Raw genomic sequence first — 16,289 nt, 5'->3', positions numbered from 1 at the left:
GGAGTAGTAGGGAGAGGGTATGACTGCTGATGGGTATAGGTGTCCTTTTTGGTGTGATGGAAATATTCTCTAATTAGATAGTGGTGATGGTTTCACAACTCTGGATATATGAAAACCACTGAATTATTCACTTTTTAAAAAGGTTGAATTTTGTTGTGTGTGAATTATACCTCAAAAAACTATCCTATAAGAAAAAAAATGCATGTATGTGTTCATGCAGACTGTATTTGAGTGTCTCCTGATTTTCAGGCATCTTAATAATTCCATGTGCATGACTCACCAAAATCTTGCTCCTGATTTGTAATTTCGATCCTAAATCTGCATGAGAATCATCTGGTTGTCTTTTTATTTTTTTTTTATTTTTAAAGATTTTATTTATTTATTTGACAGAGAGAGACACAGCGAGAGAGGGAACACAAGCAGGGGGAGTGGGAGAGGGAGAAGCAGGCCTCCCGCCGAGCAGACAGCCCGATGCGGGGCTCGATCCCAGGACCCCGGGATCATGACCTGAGCCGAAGGCAGTCGCTTAACCGACTGATCCACCCAGGCGCCCCTGGTTATCTTTTTAAAAAATGAAAGTTTCCCAGTGTCCGTACTCAGAGATTCTGCTTCAGTGTATCAGAGATAGGACTGAAGAATCTATGTTTATAACAAGTTCCCTTAAGTATCTCTGATGCATCTACTGGGGAGGACCACATTTAAAACCAGTGCTCTGGGAGAATGAAGTCTCAGTTTTACCAGCCATATTTTTATTTATTTCCTTCTCATCTTCTTAAAGGGAATTTTACTTTCTGAATTGAATGTGTATAGATTAAAATGATTTTATTTTAATCTATTTTAAAATGATTTATTAATTTTTTTCATGTTTCTCCTGCCTTTGATCAGGTCTTTATTCAAAATTAGCTGCCCATAGTGATTTGACATTTATGGAGTAAACAAAGTTTATGCAGCAGGCTTCTTTTTTTCTGTGATGGTTTTTTTTTTCTTTCCTGCAGGCTTCTTCTCAGCTGCTGGTTTCTTGGTAGCTGCAGCCTTTTTTCTCACCAAACATTTCTTTGGCTTCTGAACACAAACAACCTTCTTTCCTTTCTTTGCTCCCACAGCTTCTTGCCTGGATCCCCCTTCTTATCTCGTTTGGCTTCTAAGGCTGCCAGCCTTATCCATCTGGAACTTGTGATTCTTGGTCTGGCAAAGAATGGTGTTCCAGTGCATGGTCTTTGCATGTGGGTTTAGCTTCAACATGATTGTCAGGTTTTTCAGTGGATTCTTCTTTAGGACTCTGCGATGACTCTTCTTGCATGGTGCTCAGAGGGCTTTTTGGATCTCTGAGCTTTTCAAGGTTCTGCTAAGATCTGTATTAAGCATCTTGTGCATGGGAAGGTTGTAGTTACTCTTGAGGGAGGCAGCCTTATGTCGAGTGCCATACGGATCATCTAACTTGAGGAAAGCTCTTTCAGTCCAAACTCAGAAAAGTCCCACATGCCCACCAGGAGCAAGTTTCAAAATGTCCAGTTTGCTTATATTAAGTAGATTAATTCCAGGGATGTTTCTGAAGGTCTTGGTGATACCATTGCCTCATTATAGATGATGCAGGGTCCCCTTTGCTGAGTACGATGACTGTTTCTCATTTTGCCCTTGCCAGCTCTCATTTGCAGAGAGGCGTAGATCTTTTTTATATTATTCCAGGTTGTAGGTTTCTTTCTTTCTTTCTTCTCTTTTCTTTTCTTTCTTTCTTTCCTTTTCTTTCTTTTCTTTTTTCTTTCTTTCTTTCTTTCTTTTCTTTCTTTCTTTCTTTCTTTCTTTCTTTCTTTCTTTCTTTCTTTCTTTCTTTCTTTCTTTCTTTCTTCCTTCCTTCCTTCCTTCCTTCCTTCCTTCCTTCCTTCCTTCTTTCCTTCCTTCCTTCCTTCCTTCCTTCCTTCCTTCCTTCCTTCCTTCCTTCCTTCCTTTCCTTCCTTTCCTTCCTTCCTTCTTTCCTTTCCTTTCCTTTCCTTTCCTTTCCTTTCCTTTCCTTTCTTTTCCTTTCTTTTCTTTTCTTCTCTTTTCTTTCTTTCTTTTCTTTTCTTTTTTCTTTTCTTTCATAGTTTAACAAAAGTTTATTTCTCATTCCTATAAAGTCCATGACAGGGCTGTGGGATTCTACAGAACAGCTGCTCTCCGTGTAGGGGGCTCAGCATTCCAAACTCCTTTGAGTTTCTGGCCCCTTTTTCTGTATAGGCTTCCATGACTGAGGCAGGAAAAACACTAGAGCCTTGCACCAACAAATAAAGGCTTCAGTCCAGCAGGCTTTAAGTTTCTTAAGAAGCAAAACAACCTTCTTGGTCTTCTTTTTCTTTCTTTCTTTTTTTTTTTTAAGATTTATTTATTTATTTTAGAGAGAGAGAGCGAGTGAGCACACATGTGTGGGGAGGGGAAGGGGCAGAGAGATAGGGAGAGAGAGAATCTAAAGCAGACTTCCCACTGAGTGTGGAGCCGGGGCCCAGTCCCACAACCCTGAGATCATGACCTGAGCCAAAATCAAGAGTTGGACGCTCAACCAACTGAGCCACCCCGGCACCCCCTCCTTGGTCCTCTTGTAGCCTTCAGCTTTATCTTCAACCACCAAAGAAAGTTCAGGAACTTCCTCAGTATGATGACCTTTAGACATGACCTGTGCTGGTAAGGCTGAGGCAGCCAGGGCAGAGCAGATGATATATCTCTTGTGTTGTGTTCACTCTGCAGCGCTAATGGCTCCAGGTTTTGGTTGGTGCAAATGTGCGGCCCCCCATGACACGTATTTCCAAAAGCACCCTGGCCAGATCAGTGAGTCCTACCGCCTCGAACACTGGGAATTCAAGCCACGGTTCTGCCAGTACCCCAAGACCAGCCCTGGTTTGATGACTGGCTAATTCACTGACAGCATAGGGCTGTATGTTGTTTTTGCACAAGCTGGTGAACAAAGTTCACAACATTAGGTCGAATAGGAGCCTTGAAACTGGCAGGCAAAGTAACATTTTTGCCAAATGACTCCCCCTTTTTGTAGTATATTGATATCAACAGATGAGCGTATGCCATGGCGGGGAGAAGAGAGGACCATGCTCCTTTCAGTCCTGTGGCTCTTTTAGGGAAAAAAGAAAACAAAAATGTTTTAGAATATTTATTAGATTTATGAAGAAATAGTCTATTTCTTAGTTCTAAATGGATTGAAGAAGTCACAAAGGATGAGACTGACAGATTAGAATATATAAACATAAACATAATGAAAATGGTAAAGGATGGTAGCTGATGAGAAAAACTTGCCTGAGTTTAGGAGATAGTGGGTTAATAGTTATAACCCATAAAGTGATTATTCAAATTCATAAAAAATTATTAAGATTCCAGTAGGTGAATACAGAAATAAATATGTAAAAATTTTTCAAAAATAAAAGAAGTGCAAATTAACCTCTGGATTATATTTTTATGCTTAGTAAAGCAGCAAAATACTAAAATGGCTAGGTCCCATGGTTGTGGTTAAATTGGTGTCGGTTTTCATTTATGAAAACAGTGTGAAGTTGGTATACAGTAGTTTGATAATGTCTCATGAGCCATAAAAATGATTATCTCCTTTGATCCCAGTGATATCACTCTTAAAAAATTTGTCTTTGGGCGTTCCTGGGTGGCTCAGTCGTTAAGCATCTGCCTTTGGCTCAGGTCATGATCCCAGGGTCCTGGGATCAAGCCCGGCATCGGGCTCCCTGCTCAGCGAGAAGCCTGCTTCTCCCTCTCCCCCTGCTTGTGTTCCCTCTCTCCTGTCTCTCTCTCTGTCAAATAAATAAATAAAATCTTAAAAAAAAATTTGCCTTTGAAACATGTTTTAACAGAAACAAAAATAGGCACTTGTAGATGTTAAATTGGAAATTGAATAAATGTAGAATAAATGACTCCTTTAATAATTCATTGTATGTCAATATTATAGAGTGTTACACAAGCTGAATTATGAAGACATATATTATGCTCATTTACACAAGGAAACACTACCTAAAAATGTGTTTGTGCTATAAATAACAGTGATGGAACATTTTTTAAAATCCTTAATTTTTTCAACATTTTATTATGAAAGTTTACCAACATACAGCAAAGATAAAAGAATTTTCCAGTGAATATCCATATATTACCACTTAAATTCTGCCACTAACCTGTTGTTACACTTTGCCATAATATTTTAAAATTTATTTTTCATGAAAAATTTAACACTTCCCTCAGTTATCAAGTAATAATAATTTCTTGAGAGATGCTTATTTTTGATTAACAGGCATAACTTCTAAATTTCCATTAAAAGGTTTAGAACAGTTTCTTGTAAGTTTGTGTATGGCCACCAGGTGTAGCTCTGGACCCACAGCATCCTGGGATAAGCATCTGCAAGGAAGGGTTTTAGTGAAGGTAACTTCCAAATGCCAATCAGACTTGTTTATTCGGTAAAGGTACAGTATATCTCTTTTTCATTAAGATCTAAAGTAATTTAGGTTATATATTTATTTTATTGTTCAGAAAGCCTTTGCCACAATTTCTTTTGCCTGGAACTTGACTTTCTGACTCCACAGCATCCAGGTCAAAAGTTTTGGGTTATGCTGCAAGTATGTTTATATTATCACCTATTTGAAATTATTATTTTAAGAAGGTTAAAATTAGTTATGGAAATGGAAATATCCATATTTTTTTTGTGCAATGAAAACTCATCACAACTATAATTTTTCTTTAGTGTGATTTATGTTTTTATCTCTTTAAACATAAACTCCATGAAGTTTGGGACTATACCTAGCACAGTGACAGGCATTCAGTGAATATTTGTTAAATAGATACACATAAAGAATAATTTGAATCATTTTTCTGAAGGCTGTTTTGTAGGAATTAATAAATCTATTCTTTAAGAAGTGTGATTGTTCGATTTTTATTTTCTTTTAATAAAGGATAAAAGGGTTAACTTTAAATATTCTTCATAGTTTAAAATTGGCTCCTAGATGAAAATATTTTTCTGTTTTTAATGGAAAAAAGAATATTGTCATTTTTAAAGGACAGTAGAGCCTAACTATGTTGAAATACATTTTAACCAAAAAATACTCTTCTTTTTCTTCCCCTTAAAGGAATCCTCAATTTCTATGTTAGACGTCATCAACTATCAATTTGTTTCTACATACTAGAGAATAAAATCATTGAGGTAAGAATCTAATAGTATAGCCAAATATATTAAACTGTCTACTGGAATAACCAGGGGGAAGGATTTTTCAATTTAAAGTCTTTTTTTCTTTTTTTTAAGGAGAGAATATTTGATAAGCTGTCTACAAAACAGAGTAGTTTTTTTTTTTTTTCATAAAATGAAGCTATTCAGAATAAAAGGTGTTGGGAGAATTTTAGTGTAAGTAGAGATGTCTTTCTTAAAGAATTTAATGTCACATTTTGGAATTTTTGATAGTAAGGTGGAAAGATTCATGGAGAATAAACATTACAGTTGTTTTTAGAAGGGTTTTTGTTTTACAGAAAGAAGGGATATTCCAAAGAAATAGGATCACAAAATTACTTAGTTCAAAAATTAAATTATTGACAAACTTTATCACTGTATTCTGCTTTTACATGTATTCTTTCAATTGTACTTGACAAGGAAGAGTCATTATACATATAGCCTGAAGGGCTGGAGCTTTGAAGATCTTTACTGTTCTTCATTTCCTTAAAAGGTAAATAATGTCTATATTGCATACCTGTCTTGCATACCTTCTCTCCCTTCCTTTGTCTTCTCTCTCCTCTTTCCTGAACTCTTCTCACTGAATTTCCACCCCACACTTTTTTTTTTTTTTTTTTACCATTACTAGTTTGTTTAGAGAAAGATTAATTACTGCTGAGGAAATTTTACAACAGATATTTGGGCAATATAAAGTATTTCTTGAACAACTTTTTACTAAGGTACAGACTTAGATGATTATCATCATGTTTTTGTAACTGCCTAAAAATATTATACAGAATAATATTTTAACATTTATTTGCTTTTACTTGAACATCATGACTCATTTTTATCTAACATCAGCTCCACTTATGATAATCAGCTGATAACTACAAATTACAATTGCTATGACAAAATGTATATGAAAAATGCCAGCATAATTTTGATCATCACTATTGTACTTGCTTGAGTCATGGGTTGCATCATCTTCTGCAATCTGATTTATGATTCAGTAAATTTTATTTCCACTATATCTTTTCAGTCCCCACATAAGCCTAAGTCATAGCAGATAAATATGTGATTACAATTTGCTATAGTAGGAAAACCTAGATAATTTCTTTTGGGCTGTTATAAGAATTTTCAGCTTTTTCTTTAACAATAAACTTTATGCCCTGCTAAATGACACTTTTTTTTTTTTCTGTTTCATAGTGCTTAGAGGTTATTTTAAATTTGATTTTTTACTAATTAATGAGCTTGACAAAATTGTTATTATTATTATTTTTTTTTTTAAGATTTTATTTATTTATTCATGAGAGACAGAGAGAGAGAGACAGAGGCAGAGGGAGAAGCAGGCTCCCCGCGGAGCAGGGAGCCCGATGCGGGACTCGATCCCAGGACCCTGGGATCACGACCTGAGCCGAAGGCAGACGCTTAACCGACTGAGCCACCCAGGCGTCCCGAGCTTGACAAAATTATTTCATTTTATTTTTGCAAGTTGGGAAGGTATGTGGTTTGTTCTTTCATGACTATAGCACATGTGTAGTGAAAATCTAAGCCAGAGTAGCCATAGATAACTTCAATGTTGTAGGGGAAGAAAACTTACCCCTTCTTTTCTTTTAGGTTTTTTGGCTGGTCTAATAATTACATTGAAATAAGACAGATTAATTAAAAAGCAAATTTAATTTTGTATGTATGGGAGCCTGACAGAGGCATGAGAGGGTCAAAGATAGGCAATTGAGGCTTAAATGCCATCTTGGGCTAAAGAGAAAAGGGTAGGCATCTGGGGCTCCAAAGGGAAAGAAGACCATTCACAGGAAGTTGGGAAGAGCAAATGTTTGGTAAACAAATGTTTGCCATGTCATGTGGATAAGTCTTTCTGATTAAAAGATTATCTCTGGTAATAGCTCTCTTCCTGTTATAGGCCCCGTATCTAAATTTTTTTTGGTAGTTAAAGGGGAGGTAAAAAGCTCTTCTTGAGTCTGCTGGGCCTTGATTTGCCTTCAGCTCAAATAATCCATATGCCACATCGGCACATTCTACGGTGGCCTGCCTGAACCCCATCAGTATAATTAAGTAAACCTTCAGACCCTGATGTAACAATTGATTTTAAAATATACTTTGATTGTTAGTTTGATCTACTGCTTTAAATTTTTACCTCCTTTTGTGTTAAAAATTTATGAAGTGTGGAAATGTTATTTTGTTTCATAATGAAAGCCTATGTACAATCAATTACCACAGTGCACAAGGTGGAGGGGGGGTGCTAGGCATTATGTCTACATTATCTCATTTAATCTTCACAACAAAAGTACAAGTACTATTCGTTTACAGAGGAGGAAGGAAAGTGAGGCAGGAAAGGCTAGGTTCTTGGCAAGGATCACATTTATCATCGTTGAAATTATTCGTGGGGCACCAGGATAGATGCTGAAGACACTAAGAGGTATGAGTCTTTATTCTAGAAAGTTTTCAGTATGGTTGTTGAGACAAGGCATATCTGTGGGGGGGGAAAAAGTGCTTTGTAAGTGCCATTAATCCTACAGTAGTATCTCTTAGGAGAAGTGAGTCAATTTTGGGGTCAACAAAGCTACCTGAGACTCTATTCTAGAGAGCAAAATGAAGTGCATCTCCACTATTTTTGCATGAGTCTGTTTACTGCCCTTACATTATTGAGAGTTAAAAATCTATTTCCCCTTATTTTCTTGAAATGAAATGGAAGGATAACTTCTGTATAAGAAATAAAATGTTCTTAGGTAACAAGCCATACATTATTTCACGACTTTGGTAAATTAGAAGCTTGTTTGTTTCAAGTGCAGAGATTTTCTTGAATGGCTGGCAGAAAGATTCACTATACATATAAAGAAATAAATTTTAGGGGTGCCTGGGTGGCTCAGTCATTAAGCGTCTGCCTTCGGCTCAGGTCAGGATCCCAGGGCCCTGGGATCGAGCCCCGCATCGGGCTCCCTGCTCCGCGGAAGCCTGCTTCTCCCTCTCCCACTCTCCCTGCTTGGGTTCCCTCTCTCACTGTGTTTCTATCTGTCAAATAAATAAATAAAATCTTTAAAAAAAAAAAGAAATAAATTTTAATTTCTGTGCAAGTTTATTAATCAAAATACTCTATTGTAGGAGATACCCTCCCTTTAATAGAAATAGTTTGTAATTAAAGCTCATTTTTCAGGCCAAAGCCAGTGCCAGGGACCATCTATGTAGAACAAATAAATAATGTAATATGGAATACAAAACTGTCAGTTCTGGTTTGAGTAAGAGATTAAAGTGAGTTCATTAACTCTCACACCAATTTGAGGGAAATGTCTCTCAATTTTAGGGAAATCAGACGCAGGCTAAATAGTTTTTGCATTCTTTATTATCAGTGTTTGAGAGAAAGGGAACAGAGGTATTACATGTAGAGAGAATAGAAAGAAGTGTTACCTACCTCAGTGTTCCCAAAATTTTGTGTTCATTATACATTTTTGAAGAGTAGAAATTATAGTAGTCCATTTGAGGGATTTAGAAGATGGATGTCTTTTCTTAAAAAAATTTTGAGAAATAGAAAATGCATTTCATAGTTACTGTATTCTTCACTGTTACTGTTTAAAACTGTTGACTCTTTTGACTATGTTCTCCTGCATACCCAGAGGCATTCAGTTTTTAATGTTCTACCAAATCAGGAAGATTTTTTTTTTTGGCCCTGGCCAGATGCTCCATCATGTGTCTTATAACTAATTTATGGCAAGTTGTATCTTCTCTGTATATAACCTTTCACATAACCTATAAGTCTAATACACATGTATCAGTGTATAGCTTTATATTCTTATTTGTAGCAAAAGTAACTTTTGTATGTATGAAGGGTTTGTGGTACAAGATAAGCCTACACAGCAAAGGGTGAAGAGACCAATTGGTGCTGGGATGGAAAAGACAGCTGGCCTCTAGGAATAAAGAAATTGGGACCTTTGAAGACTATGGCAGTCTAGAAGTTGAGAATCAACTCCTAGGTAGAGAACTTTTGACAGTTTTAGGATTCTGGTTGAATTGACAAATGAAAATTTGATTATTTATGTATTGCTTTTTAAAAATAATAAATGAGAGGTATTAAACTATACCTTAGACTTTTTTGTTGCTTCTTAAAGTTGTATTTTTTCATAATGTTTATTTTTTATTACTAAATGTAGAATAGAAATAAGAAGAAATAGAAGGGGCACCTGGGTGGCTCAGGCAGTTAAGCATCTGACTTTTTTTTTTTTTTTTAAAGATTTTATTTATTTATTTGAGAGAGAGAATGAGATAGAGAGAGCATGAGAGGGGGAAGGGTCAGAGGGAGAAGCAGACTCCCTGCTGAGCAGGGAGCCGGACGCGGGACTCGATCCTAGGACTCCAGGCTCATTCCCTGAGCCGAAGGCAGTTGCTTAACCAACTGAGCGACCCAGATGCCCGCATCTGACTCTTGATTTCTGCTTGGGTCATGATCTCAGGGTCTTGGAATCAAGCCCTGCACTGGGCTCTGAGCTGGGCATGGAGCCTGCTTGAGATTCTCTCTCTGCCCCTCTCTCTGCTTGAGCTCTCTCTCTCTCAAAAATTAAAATAAGCGGAAATAAAATACCACATTTCAACCACTTAAAAAAATAATTTTTAAAATTTTAGTGTTTTCCATTCCATTTTTTTCTGCAGAGGTTAAAAAAATCTGTTATTTTAATATTGTATATATAATAATTTGTTCAGGTAAATCATATCGTAACTTTTTCATATTATTATAAAGTTTGCATAAACCTTTAAAAATGGCTTTAGAAAGTATTCTTTTAAGTAAATATAAGTCACTTAATTTCATGGTTTTTTTTTTTTTTTCAGTTCATTCTGGAAGGTAGGAGGAGATAGGGTTAAGTTAGTTAGGTGAACTGGACTTAGAAGGTGGAACAGAAGTCTGGATTCTGAACTATTAAGTTCATGATTAACATTACCCAAAATAGAAGCAACTTAAAGATCAAGGCCCAGGACAAAATTAACAAAAACTCTAATGCTACCCTCTGGCTCCATGGTTGATCCTTTAGTAGATGCCATCATTCTTTCCCATGAACCCAGGTACTTTTGCCATCGCAGGCTAGAGATTTAAGATATTCATTTTCTAGGTGAAAGCCAAGGATCTGAAATTAGAGACTGTAACAACCAGGTCTAATTTGTCAAAGAGAAAATACAAAGATCCAGAAAACAGGAGCAGAAAGAGACCGGTAGCATCAGTAATCAGAACATAGGAATTTGAACTGGGGGTAAAGGTAATTTTCCTACTGGTGGTCTTGTACTTATTTACTAAATGTATTTTCTCTAAATATAGTCAAGAAGTCTCTGCATTATGGTACTATGTTAAAGGGAAAATAATAACGTTATATATTAGAATAATAGTAATAGTAATTTATTTTCTTTTTCTTGTTTCTAAATTTTCTGTAGTATGATTATATTTACTGTTATAATTAAAATAATTTAAAAAGTATTCAAATAATTTAAAGACTATCAATTATCATAATGAATTCAAAGCAAAAATTTCTTGGTAGATAATACATGTTTCAGATGCATGTATCTGAATTAGTGCCGGACTTGGGGTCATAGGAGTTGGGTTTTAGGCCAAACTGCTCCATTACTATGTATGCTTTTGATTCCAATTCTGATGTGTATTTCCCCCCCACACCATCAAGCAGTTCTCTGACACCAGTGGGGTGTTCTACAATTCAACTCATTTCTGATACTGTCTTTCTAGAGATGGTGTCATATTCCACAGGTTAATGACTTAGTTCCACAAAACAGCCCCTCCTTCAGATGCCAATCACAAGTCCAGGTGTTTCTGACCAACTGACTATAAATTAGAGGTTCCTGAGTCCCCTTTCTTAGGTTTGATTAATTGCTAGAGTGGCTCAGGAACTCAGGAAGCTAGTTTACTTAATAGATCACCACTTTACTGTAAAAGGATATAACTCAGGAACAGCCACATGGAAGAAATGCGTAGGATGAGGTGTGTGGGAAAGTATGTGGCCTTGGAGCTTCTATGCTTTCTTCAAGTATACCACTCTCCTCAAATCTCCACATGTTCACCAACTTAGAAGCTCTTCATACCCAATCCCTAGGTATGATTGATAAATTATTGGTCATTGACTATCAATTCAATCTCCAGTTCCTCCCAGGAGGTCAGGGTGGCTGGGTGGGATTGAAAGTTCTAAATGTGCGATTGCACAGTTGGTACACCTGGCTTTTTAAAATTCACTACATTAACATAAACTCTGGTGTGTTTGAAAGAGATTTATTAGGATATCAAAGCATCATTATGGTTCTTATCACTTCAGAAATTTCAAGGGTTTTAGGAGCTCTGTGACAGAAATGGACAAAGACCAAATGTATGTAGTTCTTATTATAAATGACAATATTACACTATGCAACTCACTTTTTTCTATCTGGGTTTCTACTTTCTTTTCTGTAAAATTGAGATAAAATAGTATCTAACTCTTGGGCCTATTGAAGAGATTATGATAATGTCTTTGAAAGTGCTTGGTAATGTGCTTCACAAATGTAAGCTATTATGGAAGTTTAAAGATGATATAAAGCAAAAGCAAGTTCTTTCAAGTTTTGAAAAATGTTTAAAAATACAAAGTGAAAGTTAAATAAATGTTATGATCAAGGAAGATAGCCTTTTTCTAAATGCTGTCTCTTCCTAAAAGAAGTATCTGAAAGTATAAGGTGTAAGAAAAATCTAGAAAGTAGTTGGAATAACTCAGTAGATGAAACAACTAATAAGGAGGATATAGCTGAAGAATGAACTGGTAAGTGTAAGGAAGACTCCTAGAAGGCACATTCCCAGAAGGAAAACTTGAGATACGGAAGATGATTCATGGTAGTGTCAATAATAGAAGTTTCAGAAACAGAAATAAAAATGGAGAGGAGGAAATAATTGAGGAATATAGTATAAATATATTTCTCAGAATTAAAAAAAAATTACCTTAGATCAAAAAGGCACATAGAATTCCAATCAGGAGAAAGAAAAACCCACATCTAGACATATAGAATATTTAAGACATTCAAGGTTAAAGAAAAATTTTTAAAGCTTTTATTTTTTATTTTATTTTTTAAAAAAGATTTTATTTATTTATTTGACAGAGAAAGAGACAGCAAGAGAGGGAACACAAGCAGGGGGAGTGGGAGAGGGAGAAGCAGGCTTCCTGCTGAGCAGGGAGCCCGATGTTGGACTTGATCCCAGGACGCTGGGATCATGACCTGAGCCGAAGGCAGACGCTTAACAACTGAGCCACCCAGGCGTCCCTAAAATTTTTAAAGCTTTTAGAGAAAAGGAAGCAACTTGACTAAAAATTAACAAAAATCAAATTGACTTTAGCTTTTTTAACAGCAGTACTGAATGCAAGGAGACAATGGAGTAAAATTTTAAAAAAATTTTTTAATTTGACATATAGTTGACACACAATGTTACATTAGTTTCAGGCATACAACATAGTGATCTGACAACTCTATAATGTTCTGCTAACTCACAAGTATAGCTACCATCTGTCATCATACAATGCTATTATAATACCATTGGCTATATTCCCCATGCTGTATCTTTTATCTCCATGACTTATTCATTCCGTAACTGGAAGCCTGTATCTCCTACTCCGTTTTACCCATTTTACCCATCCTCACCCCCTCCACTCTGGCAACCATGAGTTTGTTCTCTGTATTGTGGGTCTGTTTCTGCTTTATTTTTATTTATTTGTATGTTTCTAGATTTCACGTATAAGTGAAATCATGTGGTATTTGTCTCTCTGTCTGACCTATTTGACTTAGCATAATACCTTTTAGGTCCGTCCATATTGGGGTCCATCCATAAATATATACACACACCACATCTTCATCCACTGCTCTATCGATGGAACTTGGGTTGCTTCCATATCTTGGCCATTGTAAATAATGCTGCAGTAAACATAAGGGTGCATATATCTTTTCAAATTAGTGTTTTCATTTTCTTTGGGTAAATACCCAGTAATGAAGTATTGGATTATGTGGTACATTATATTTAATGTTTTGAGGAAACTCCATGCTGTTTTCCACAGTGGCTACATTAGTTTACATTTCCACCAACAGTGTATGAGGGCTCCTTTTTCTCCACATCCTCATCAAAATTTGTTATTTCTTATCTTTTTGATACTAGCCATTTTGACAGTTGTAGAGTGACATCTCATTATTGTTTTGATTTGCATTTCCCTGGTGATTAGTGAGATTGAGCATCTTTTTATGTGTCTGTTTACCATTTCTATGTCTTCTTTGGAAAAATGTCTATTCAGGTCCTCTGCGCATTTTAAAATCAGATTATTTGGGATTTTTTTGGTGTTGAGTTAAGTTCTCTACATGTTCTGGATATTAACCCTTATCAGATATATCATTTGCAAATGTCTTCTCCCCTTCACAAGGTTGTCTTTTTATTTTGTTGGTGGTTTCCTTCAGTGTGCAAAAGCTTTTTATTTTGGAGTAGTCACAATAGTTTAATTTTGCTTTTGTTTCCCCTGCTTGAGGAGACATATTCATAAATATGTTGCTAAGGCTGATGTCTAAGAGATTACTGCCTATGTTTTCTTTTAAGAGTTTTATTGTTTCAGGTCTCATATTTAGGTCCTTTATCCATTTTGAGTTTATTTTTATATATAGTATAAGAAAGTGGTCTAGTTTCATTCTTTTGCACTGTCACTGTCCAGCTTTCCCCAAACTGGTGAGATTGTATATTGTATATTCTTGCCTTCTTTGTCAAAGATTAATTGAGCATATATATGTGGGTTTACTTCTGGGCTCTCTGTCCTGTTCCATTGATCTATGTGTTTATTTTTATGTGATTATCATATTGTTCTTTTCACTGTAGCTTTGTAGTATAGCTTGAAATCTGGGATTGTGATAATTGCAGATTTGTTGTTCTTTCTCAAGATTGCTTTGGCTGTTTGAGGACTTTTGTGGTTCCATACAAATTTTAGGATTATTTGTTCTAGTTCTGTGAAAAATACTATTTGTGTTTGGATAGGGATTGCACTGAATCTGTAGATTGCTTTGAGTAGTATGGACATTTTAACGATATTAATTCTTCCAGTCCATATGCATGGATTATCTTTCCATTTGTTTTGTCAAATTCAGTTTTTTCATCAATGTTTAATAGTTTTCAGAGTACAGATCTTTCTTCTTTCTCCTTGGTTTATTCCTAGGTATTTTATTCTTTTTGGTGCAATTGTTTTTTTTTTTTTTTAAAGATTTTATTTATTTATTTGACAGAGGGAGACACAGCGAGAGAGGGAACACAAGCAGGGAGAGTGGGAGAGGGAGAAGTAGGCCTCCCGCTAAGCAGGGAGCCCGATGCGGGGCTCGATCCCAGGACCCCAGGATCATGACCTGAGCCAAAGACAGACACTTAACTACTGAGCCACCCAGGTGCCCCTTTTTGGTGCAATTGTAAATGGGATTTTTTCTTTCTTTCTTTCTTTCTTTTTTTAGGGGGGAGGGGCAGAGGGGGAAAGAGAGAGAGAGAGAATCATGGACCCAACATGGGGCTCCATCTCACAACCCTGACTGAGATCATGACCTGGGCCAAAATCAAGAGTTGGACACTTAACTGACTTAGCCACCCAGGTGCCCCAAATGAGGTTGTTTTCTTAATTTCTCTTTCTGGTGCTTCATTATTACTGTATAGAAATGCAATGGATTTCCATATATTGATTTGGTATCCTATGGCCTTACTGAATTTCTTTATTAGTTGTAGTCGTTTTTTGGTGGAGTCTTTAGGGTTTTTCTATATATACTATCATGTCATCTGCAAATAGTTATACTTCTTCCTTACCAGTTTGGATGCCTTTTATTTATTTCTGTTGTCTGATTGCTATGGCTAGAACTTCCAGTACTATGTTGAATAAAAGTGGTGAGAATGGACATCCTTGTGTTTTCCTGACCTTTGGTGAAAAGCTCTCAGTTTTTCCCCATTAAGTATGTTAGCTGTGGATTTTTCATATACAGCCTTTATTATGTTGAGGTATGTTCCCTCTAAACCTATTTTGTTGAGGGTTTTTATCGTGAATGGATGTTGTACTTTGTCAAATGCTTTTTCTGCATCTATTGCAATGATCATATAGTTTTATCCTTTCTCTTATTGATGTGATTGTATCATGTTGATTGATTTGCAAATATTAAACCACCCTTACAGCCCAGGAATAAATTCCAGCCAATCGTGGTGAATGATTTTTTTAATGTGTTGTTAAATTTAGTATGCTAATATTTTGTTGAGATTTTTGCACCTATGTTTATCAGAGATATTGGCCCATAGTTCTCTTTTTTTGTAGTGTCTTTATCTGGTTTTGGTATCAGGGTAATGCAAGCCTCATAGAATGAATTTGGAAGTTTACCTTCCTTTTCTGTTTTTTAGAATAGTTTGAGAAGAATAGGTATTAATTCTTCTTTAAATGTTTGGTAGAATTCACCTGTGAAGCCATCTGGTCCTGGACTTTTGTTTGTTGGGAGTTTTTAGATTACTAATTCAATTTCATTACTGCTAATTGGTCTATTCAGGTTTTCTATTTCTTCCTGATTCAATTTTGGGAGATTATTTTCTAGGAATTTATCCATTTCTTCTTTCAATTTGTTGGCATATAATTTTTCATAATATTCTCTTATAATTATCTGTATTTTTGTGGTGTTGGTTGTTATTTCTCCTTTCTCATTTGTGATTTTATTTGTGTCCTTTCTCTCTGTCTTGCTCTCTCTCTCTGATGAGCTGGCTAAAGGTTTATCAATTTTGTTGATATTTTCAAAGATCCAGCTCTTGGTTTCATTGATCTGTTTTATTTTTTTTTCAGTTTCTATTTTCTTCATTTCTGCTCTAATCTTTATTTTCTACTGGTTTTGGGGTTTTGTTTGTTCTTATTTTTCAAACTCCTTTAGGTGTAAGGTTAAGTTGTTTGAGACTTATCTTGCTTCTATAGGTAGGCCTGTATTGCTGTATACTTTCCTCTTAGAACTGCCTTTGCTATATCATGAAGATTTTGGGCCATTTTCATTTTCATTTGTCTCCATGTATTTTTGGATTTCCTCTTTGGTTGACCCAGTCATTATTTAGTAGCATGTTTTTTAACCT

At 35.8% G+C, this 16,289-nt stretch overlaps 1 pseudogene; it reads right to left on the bottom strand.

Moving 5' to 3' along the window:
- Positions 1–942: 942 nt before the first annotated feature.
- Positions 943–3,087, bottom strand: LOC116630504 (annotated as a pseudogene).
- Between the last annotated feature and the right edge of the window lie 13,202 nt (positions 3,088–16,289).

The sequence above is a fragment of the Phoca vitulina genome, unplaced genomic scaffold (assembly GCF_004348235.1).
Source record: "Phoca vitulina isolate PV1807 unplaced genomic scaffold, GSC_HSeal_1.0 scaffold4, whole genome shotgun sequence".
Lineage (NCBI taxonomy): Eukaryota > Metazoa > Chordata > Mammalia > Carnivora > Phocidae > Phoca > Phoca vitulina.
This window is presented reverse-complemented; position numbering and strand designations above follow the sequence as displayed.